Below are 7,832 nucleotides of genomic sequence, written 5' to 3'. Positions count from 1 at the left end.
AACCAAAAAAAAAAAAAAAAAAAAAAAAAAGTGCTGCAATGATGAACAAAGAATTATACAAAACCTACTTTTGTATCTTTATTTTGGAATTTCTTGTTCTATTATAAATATGGAAGTATCCCTATTTGAGAAGACATATTTTGTTAAAAATGAATTGTACATATTTAAATATGTATTTTTGCACAGGTCTTTTTTTCGGATATCCTGTTTTGGTACAATTGAGATCATCTAGTATTTATTTATTAATTAATAAAAGTAAATACCTTTTTATAATTTGAAGTGGTTCACTGCCAAGCCAATAGTTCTAGAACCTGCCTCCTTTACGGTTTAAGGGATGCCTCTGTTCTGTGAAAGTCTTTTGTCCCTTTCAGTGTCTTGGGAGTGGATTCATACAGATGAAGTGGGCATTGCTTCTCCCTAGTTGCCTGATTTCCCAATAGACTACACGTAATAAGTGACACACTGCTTTTCTTTTGTTAGTGTTTTATGTATGTGAGTGTGTGTGTGTGTGTGTGCGTGCGCGCCCTGAGCACATGTGCGTTAGTATGTGATGTGATTAAAACTAATGGGGAAAAAAAAAAAAAAACAAAAACAAAAAACTGAAAGTGCCTGAACCTAGTTTTAAGCTTAGACAGATACTTTAAAAAGACTTGAATGTTCAGTTGAACTTTTGGAGTTTGCTTTTTCCACCTAAATATTGTTACTAAAATTTTAGGGGAGGAGTTGAAAACCACCAAATGCTGGTAATTTTATAAGGTATTTTAAAATTAAGACCTTTCGGTTCACAGGAATACAACTGGTGATGGATTGCCCGGTTGGCACCAAGGGTTACAAATCTTCTTGTCAGCCAGCAACTTACACAATGTGTCTGTTTTGTTATTCACTCATGAAATGCAGAGTTTAAAATAGAATATTTAAAATATTTTGTATTCCAAAAATATACAGAGTACCTCTGAGAACACTGAAAAAAATGTATAATTTGAAAAATGTAACTTATAAAGGCAGCTGTCTTCCTGAGAGAGTTCTGTTGCCAAGGAATTTCTTAATATCTCCCATTCTGTCCTGCGGGGGAAAAAGTTGGGCTTTGGAAAATGATTGTTAAAAGTTTCATTGTTTAGCAGAAAATAATCATTTTTACATTTTGTGCAAAACCTTTTACATTTTCAGATCATTTAAATGAGCACTACATACTGTCAGTGTGAATGTAGGGCCTTGAAAGCATTTTGCTGTGTTTGTTTGTTTGTTTTCTGTTTTTGAGCTTGGTTATAAAAGCAATCTCCTGTGTTAAAATGTGTGAATAGGTTGATCATTTGTACACATAATCAAGAGCATCTCAGCTGGACTTTGTGTTGGCTGCTGTATAGAACATGAACAAATGTCAAGGGATAGAAAATTACTTTGGATATTTAAAAGAGAAGAAATATAATAGTCTATTTGTTTTGTAACAAGTTCTGTAAATAAAATAATTTATACTATTTATAAGAAAAAGTTGTGCTTTGCTTTATGAGAAATTAGTTTGTGGAGCAAACATGTTAACGGGCAATAAAACCAGGATTTCTCAATAAACAAGGTTGGCTGCATGAAATATTTTACATGTTTCTGCCTCGTTGTGATAGTAAACCCTTTTCAATCTAGTCTGACTTTTCTTCATTTGTAGCATCAGACACCCTTAATGAAGCTCAGCTTCCCTTCCATACCACCTAAAAAGTTCTAAGGGCTTAGGATGTTTCTGTTCTTGGGCACAAAGTTTTGCCTTGGGTAAATTAATAACCGGGTAAACAGTGAACACTACTTACTGTATTCTTGCCCTGTAGGTTTGTCAACAAAGGGAAGTTGATAGATTGAGAAATACATTCTGTTTGTACTGTTTGATGGCATGTGGTCAGTTTTCATTAGAGGTAAGTTTTTTGTGTGTTTTAAAATTTTTTTTATTTTATATTAGAGTATAATAGTGTGTTAGTTTCAGGTGTACAGCAAAGTGATTCAGTTACACAAGTATCCGTTGTTTTTCAGATTCCTTTCCCATTTATTACAGAATGCTGAGGAGAGAGGTAAGTTTTTTAACCAGAGCTGGTTTGGTTTCTTCTTTGCTTTTACAGACCTCCCTCACTGGCAGTACATTTTGATATTAGGCACAGCATAATCTTTGACCTCTAGAAGTTCGGCCGGTTTTACCATTTGCAAATCACTCTTATAAGTTACAAATTATTTTTGTTGCTTAAAACAATGAAGGAAGCAGTGGATTTGTGTAGTGGAGTAAAGGTGCATATACATTACAGGAAGGAGTGAGGCTGGCTTCAGTCCCCGCTGCCCTGCCCCGTGGACTTCCGTCCAGTCCTTAGATCAGCCGACGGCTCAAACTCATTCTTAATAAGTTCCCTGTGGATAACTCCTTTACTTCGGATGTCCTCCTTAACCTTCACTCAAGGAGAAGTTTCAATCACTCAATCTCTTTACGCTTTTTGCTTCCGCTCTCTTGCAGATAACCTGGCCCTGGACAACAGGAGGCTATCCCAGTTCATGGAATGGGGGTTGGCAGTTTTGGATGCTGGCCTGTGGGAAATGACCAGCAGAAAGGCAGGGTGAGGCCATTCTAGGCAGAGGGAGCACGCTGGGCTGACACAGGTGTGAAGAAATGCAGACTGGAGGGCGAACTGGGTGAAGCTGGCTGGAAGGGAGGGGCGGACAGGGTGGGAGAAGTTGGCACCAGATGGTCAAGGACCTTAAATGTCATGGGGCCTTCATCCTCAGGAACATGCAGTTTAACCAGATGTAACTGTCAGAGCCCAGAGGTTTTCATGGTCCCGTCCCAGCACGTGCAGAAATAATAGTCGTTCACATCTTTAGTGGTGACTCTGGCAAATCAAAGCAGCACCTAAATCTCTGTCCCTCTTTCTCATGTTTTCACCCTGGCCTCAAAACTCTGTCTTCAGCCCCCACCCCCACCCCCCAAGTCCTCATCACAGGGCTCTCCCCTACATCAAGCCTAGGGTCCTCCCCCTTCTTACCGCACTTTCTGCTCTCTCAGTCCTCCGTCTCTCGCAAGAAACGCTTGCTCCTGTTGCTAGTGGGACTGAAACGAGTCTTTCGCCTGGTAAGGCTGTGATTCTTGCACCTGTTACCTTCACTTTCCATAATGGGAGCTCATGGAACAAAGGTGGCACTGGCAGAGGATCTCTTCCAGGGGAGGGTGAGACCATCAGCCAAGGAGAAAGTTTTCGGGGGGAGGGGAGAATCGAACACTTACAATTTAGTAATTTCTTAAAATCCCCATCACGTAGGGCCCTCCAATAAATGTGGAAGACAGAATGGACAGGGGAGAACCTTGGGACAAAAATCATTCATAAAGCTGTTGCAGTGATCCAGGTAACAGCTATTAAGCTTCCAAACTAAGGCAGTGACCATGTGGATAAAGTGGGGACAGATCCCAGAGATCTCTTAAAGGTAGAACCAATAGAACCTGAGGTCTCATTGTATTGAACATTCAAGGGAAGAGTGAGTCTAACATAACTTTAGAGATTTCTAGCTTGGCCAAACTGGTTGAGGAGCCTTAACATGAAATACGTGGTATGCGATCGATAGAGAAGGGAAAACATACTCTAATGAATTTGAGTTGCCCATGGGAAATTCAAGTGTAGTACCCAGTGGCTATTTGTGTAGTCTGGAGCTTATGAGAGAGGTCTGAGCCTAAATAGAATTGGAGGGTGGTTTTTCACTGGGAGTGGATGAGTTCACCTAGGAAAAATAGGTAGGTATCTGGCTTATTATTAGTTAAAATAATACTCGTCAAGTTGAAGGCCTAATGTGCCAGATATAGTACCAAGCACTTTATCCACCTTATCTCACAAAGCCCCAAATAGAGTTGGTAGTTTGATCCTAATCATACTGATGAGGAACTTCCAGAAAGGTAGGTGTCTTGCCTAAGGTCCCACGATGAGTAGGGGTATTGCCAGGCTTTGAATTCAGGTCTGTCAGATCAGTGGTTCTTAAGTCTTTTTTATTTTTTTCCCCCCTTCCAATAGATTCTCAGAATCACACGAAAGAAATCATAGGTTCTCTCTGAGAGAGGCACAGGCACCCCACATTTTATGTTCCGTTTCCAGGATTTCACAAACGAAGCCCATGCTCCATGGCCCAGAGAGAGAAGGCAGCCCAAGACGAAACCCTGGAGGAGAGAGTATTGTAGTCAAGACAGATGGAGAAGTGGTACTGAAGAGTAGAAAATTAGATCAGGGAAGGCAGAGAAGGATGAAGTCGAGTTAGTGGAGTTAGAAGCTCAGTTGACTCTCTGTTAATTATCAACCCATCAACCCACTTAGGTATTTTTTTTCTTCTGCTTCTTTCTCCAGGATAACTGGAATCGGTATTGAGATGAAAAGTTAGAAGAACCTGGGCAGGGAGATTGCCAAAGAGTTAAAAAGCATGAGTGTGGCTAAGTGATGGCCTCGCCTGGGTTTTCGAGGAAGAACTGGAAGCTGCCGTGTAAGTCCGTGCTGGCCCCCTAGTGAAGTGGTATTTGCAGTTTCCCTCTTGTTACGTCTTACGATCCTCCTTCCAGGTAACTTGTCTGTGATCAGACCAGTTAAGTGATTTGTTCAGAGTTACAGAGCAAAGTCCATGTTCAATCTGATATGGCCAGTAATGAAGGAGGACTATGTACAAGGCTGATCCAGAGTGAAGATGGTGGCACAGCACTTTTAGGAATAGAGCAGGATAGGAATAGGATAAGAGAGTCCGAGGGGCACTCCAGGTTTCAGTTTCAAAAGCAGAGCTGTTCAGAGGTGCTTGTGATCCCTGGGTCCCGGGTGAGCCCGTGGCAGTGGATGGAAGTGGCGCGGAGGAAAAGAGCGCTGGAGTTAAGGCCAGGGAACTAGGCTGTTGCTGCACATGTTGTCCATTTCAGAGTCGGGAGGCGTGAGGGGAAGACGGAGCCAGCTGCTCAGGTCTGGAGTGGACGAGACATGGTAACTTACAGTTCTGAGGGCAGTGAGCACAGTGGGTTGGTGGTATTGCTGGGTGGTGAGCAGCTTCAAAGAAAAGGTGTTTTGAATGAGGGTGGAAACATAATGGCCAGGAGAGAGATCCAAGGAGTAGCAAACCGTGGACTTCATCTCGGCCCCAAGTTCCTGAGGTGTAGATGAAAGAAAAGCCTCTGTGCCAGAGCACTTCAAGAAGAGTTGAATCCTCCAAAACCAAGTGTAGAGTTTTACCAGTGTTGATAATCCACTAATTGCAGAGACACTCTGGAAAAGCAGGTCTCTGATAACTTCTAAAAGAGAGGGTTAGTACCGTTGTCAGGACGCCACCTACTGGTAGTCTTGACTAAGTGGTCCCTTCCCCAGGGCAGTGTCAGGATGTATGATGTGTAGTTGCCGGGCAGGAGGCTGGTCATTCATTGGCAGGTTGTACCTTTTATTTCTTACATTCAGTCTGCACAGGGAAAATTACACCACTACAGGAGATTTCTAAATGACAAGAGGTACCGTGCACTTCAAGGTTATTATAATGGCCTGGACCAAACTGACGCACATTCTTGATACCCTTTGTAGGTCTTCAGAGATAGAAGAATAATGCAAAATGGTTTTGAAACCAAAACCAGTGATTATTAGAGCCTTTCATGTTTTCCAGACGGGCATGTAACTTCACTTCCCCCATAGCCGTTGTGGAGATGTGACTTTTGTTACTAACAACTACAAATTTCTGTAGAATTAGAAGGATGAAGGATGATCACAGCCCCTCTCCGGGGGACAGATGTCAAGTATCAGCTATTAATCATCTTCAAAAACAGGTTTCAGACAGCACCAGGGATTAATTGAGAATTAATTATACAATGGATTTGCTAATGGTCAGTAACCTTCTCTCCATCAATTACTATTAATGCCTGGTCAGGTTACCGAAGACTACCTGTGTGCAGTCACAAAACGTTATGTGCACTGCAGTTGTGTGTGCTCCGTGAACAAATGAGGTAGGTTATCCTTGCAGCCACTGGGTTAGGTAAAAGCTAGGTGCAGACACTTAACAACAAAAATGCTTGTAGACAGCATTTCCACTCCTAAAAGACTGCTAGTAAATGAAAAATTGATTTTTTTCTCATGTAGGAAATAGATTACCAAAATTTGACAAAGCTTATGTAAATACTTATTTCACTGGATAAATTTGATGCACAGATGTTATGGTTTTAGAGACTAATGATAAGATCGTTCATCCCAGTGACTTCATTTTGTACTTGAATAGTGTATTATGAGACTAGGGTTGCTAAAAGTGACAGGTTGCCAGCTTCGATCAGTACTGAAAAGGGACTAAACACAGTGAAAGTGTTTTAGCGCTATTATCACTTAGCAAATAAAACCATCATTTGATGATAATCTTATTTTCATATGGTGATATGTGTGCCCTTCATGACTAAAACCAGAAAATTAAGACTTTAATTCTTTGGATGGATTCTCCTAGGTGATTAACGGAGGCTGCTGATCATCAACCCCAGGTGTACAGTACGGGGGGTAGGACCAGGACAACAAACTCAAATGGCAGTGGAGCCAGGCAGATACTGTAAGGTAACAAAACAGGGCAGGCCGGATGAACCGGGCCTGCTGGAGGAGGTGTGCTAGCCATTCGGCTGGACCGGAAATGTGAGCTCAGAGTTAACCTGTTCTGTCCATTTTTCCAGAGAAGCTAGATAATAGGTGATTTTTGAATTGTCTTTCAATTTTTAGATGGCAACCACACATATTTTTTTTCTTAAAAACGCATGGGGGGGGGGGGCTTCCCTGGGGGCACAGTGGTTGAGAGTCCACCTGCCGATGCAGGGGATACGGGTTCGTGCCCCAGTCTGGGAAGATCCCACACGCCGCGGGGCGGCTGGGCCCGTGAGCCATGGCCGCTGAGCCTGTGCGTCTGGAGCCTGTGCTCCGCAACGGGAGAGGCCACGACAGGGAGAGGCCCAAATACCGCAAAAAAAAAACACAAATGTATGGGGGTCAAGGGGCTGACGACAGTTGCTGCCCAGTTTGCAGCTTGGTAGCTTCAGGAGGCCTCCTTTGGCGTCCTGACTTGCTTTAGGTTTCTGAACATTTTATATCCGCAATTGTGAGAAATAGGGGCCTGGACCTAAAACTTCCTCGACGAGGATTTTCTCAAGATTTAAAATACCCCCACTGGTCAAAAACCAGAGAACCAAGGTTTGAAATTAGCATTCTACGTAGTCTTACTACGTAACAAAGATAAGTGAAAAACATCAATGAGGTGGTCAAATACAAAAAAATTCAGTTTTTCCCATAAAACATGGCTTAGATGGCCCAATTTATTAATTTTATGTGATAGCTTTCTGCCAACACTCATGGTAATTAATGTGCATGTGTTATAGTTTGTAATGTTTTCATATAAATGGACCTCATAAATAAAGCCTGGTTTTCTCTTCCAGGAAGTAACTTCTCCCAGCGTCAGAGAGCCAGCATGAGGAGAGCTGGGATCAGAATTTGGTTTTCCAGCTGCAGTGTCCAGTGCTCATTTCTCCTATACCATATGGCCACATTAAAAAGAAATGTTAGGTTCCAATTTTATTTTCACTTCCAAACTGATACTGTGAAGCAAACACAGAGACTCTGATTTTGTATTAAAAAATACATATGCATAGGACTAAATATAGAGAATATTCGTCAAAATATTAATAGGCGGGCTTCCCTGGTGGCGCAGTGGTTGAGAGTCCGCTCATTGCAAAATATGCTCATCGCAAAAGAAATTCAGGATACTAAAGTGGACTTGCCTTGTCATCCTACCCTGCAGAGGTAATAACGCCCATTAATATTTTTTTTTCTTTTTTTTTTTTTTTTTTT

This window comes from Lipotes vexillifer, unplaced genomic scaffold (genome assembly GCF_000442215.2).
Source record: "Lipotes vexillifer unplaced genomic scaffold, Lipotes_vexillifer_v1.1 scaffold239, whole genome shotgun sequence".
NCBI classification, from domain to species: Eukaryota; Metazoa; Chordata; class Mammalia; order Artiodactyla; family Lipotidae; genus Lipotes; species Lipotes vexillifer.
The sequence above is the reverse complement of the archived record's forward strand: the minus strand, read 5'-3'. Positions refer to the sequence as shown.